Consider the following 2,330-nt stretch of genomic DNA (forward strand, 5'->3'; position numbering starts at 1 on the left):
TTTTTTTACTTTTTTTTCCTATTTTCTTCTCTTCTCTCTCTTTTTAGTCTCTCTCTGACTCTGGCGCTTTCTTTCCCTTTTTTTTGTTTTTTCCGCATCTTTCCCTTTGTAATTCTTACAGTAAAACGTCGTTTCGTGTCCCCACTCCGAAAGCTCATCCAGTTTTCCCATGCCCATGTATCATGTATGTATATATGTATACGCATATGGACGAATTTGAATACCTTACTAAAATAAGAAAGGAATTATTACCTGCATGTCCTTTTAAAATTTTAAAAATATCTTTTTTTTTATCAATATATTCTTTTTATGTTCCTCCGTTATTCTTAAATATTTCTATAGTTACCATCTATTAAGTTAAGTTGAGTTAAACGTAAGTTAAATATGTATCAGAGTTAAAAAGATCAAAATATCTCTTTTTACCATTATCTTAAGGGCACATAATAAATGTTGGTGATTGTAGAAAGGTATTTTGTAAAAACTAAAAATTAAAATGCCCCAAACTTAAATGACAAATAAGAAAAGTCGGTGATGGTGGAAAGATATTTTTAAAAGGGTAAAATAGTAATTTCATAGAGAAAACAGCTATTGCTAACATTTCATTAACCGAATTTAACTTTATGATATATTTGAAATAGATTGGAACGTAAGAAAGATATTTTCAATATTAGCCTTCTAAGAGAGATAAATCAGAGAAAGTTGAAAAGTTTTCAGGAATATATATATAATTGCCCTAATAAAAAATTATATATCTATAATATGTTATAGTTGTTTCACTGGGACCCAACATTTACGGAGTCAGAGTTAATAACGGATATACTAGTGAAGTTAAATAAAATGAATAAATAAATAAATAAAGTTAAAAGAAATAAAAATAATAAAAAATAAAAAAAGTTAAAGAATAAAAATAAATAAAATATAAATAAAAGAAATCGAAGGAGAAACCGCGGCTGCTACAGTAAAAATATAAAAAGTATAAAAAATAAAAAATTATAAAAATAATAAATTACATTTATAACAACAGTAAGAGTTGAAAATTAAAATATCATAAGCCTCATTATTCGAGTCGGAAATAGCAACTAATTAAAATTTAAGGACTAAAATATTTTGTGCCTCATAGGTTGAATAAGAAATTGTAATATATGAAAGTCAGAGAATTGAAGTTTCATGCATCTTATAGTTTAAGAACCAAAAGTGTAGTTTATCATTCTTTATATTTTATACTTATTCCAAATGAAGTCAAAGTTGAGTATTGATTGGTTTTATTCAATTAGTAATTTCATATAAGAAAAAAATATATATTAAACTATTAAATAAATTTTAAAATGTCTAATTGATAAAATTAAAAGTCGACTAATTATATTTTAGATATTTTAAAAGATTTTAAATTTGAAATTAATCGCTCATTAAACTATAAATATGATATTAAAGTTTAATATTAAAATCAAAATAAAAAATATATAAAATATTTCTGAATTATAAAATATTTTGAATAAGCTATCAAACCTTTCAAAATTTTGATTTTACTATCCAGCTTTTTTATATATTAGATGCGCTCGACTCAATAATACTTTAACTCCAAAATTTAAATGTGTTACTTAACTTTACAGATTTAGTTAATATATTTCATACGATTCTCGCAACTAAATTTATTAAAATAAATAATTAACTTAAATCGCATCAATCTTTCTTTTATTTTTTATTATATAATTTATATTTAAATGATCAATATTATAAAATTAAAATTTTTATTTAATGCATACAGTAAAAGCTATTTTAAAATTATGCATAAAAAATTATATATTTTAAATTTTTATAATTAAAAATTTGAATTGAATTAAAAAGAAACTTCAAATTCTCCTATCAGAGAAAAAAAATTTAGATGTAAAAGAAAACAACCCACGCTCCAGACCAAGGTGGGCCCCACTAGCCCCACCCCCACCCCGATCCCCCTCCTTGGTGCCACCTGGATTGAAACTGAGGTTTCATAAATTTATATGGGAAAACTTCAAAAACCCCCCTGTGTTTTCATACTTTTTCATTTTAGTACCCTCTGTTTTAAAGTGTATTAAGTTAGTACCATGTGGTTTCTCACTTTATCACTTTAGTACCCTGTGGTTTAAAATGTATTAAGTTAGTACCCTGTGGTTTTGCACTTTATCACTTTAGTACCCTGTGGTTTCACACTTTATCACTTTAGTACCCTATAGTTTAAAAAACCACAGGGTACTAACTGATACAAAATTAAAACCACAAGATACTAAAGTGATAAAGTGCAAAACCACAGGGTACTAACTTGATACACTTTAAAACCACAGGGTACTAAAGTG

Source organism: Ananas comosus, linkage group 7 (assembly GCF_001540865.1).
Source record: "Ananas comosus cultivar F153 linkage group 7, ASM154086v1, whole genome shotgun sequence".
Lineage (NCBI taxonomy): Eukaryota > Viridiplantae > Streptophyta > Magnoliopsida > Poales > Bromeliaceae > Ananas > Ananas comosus.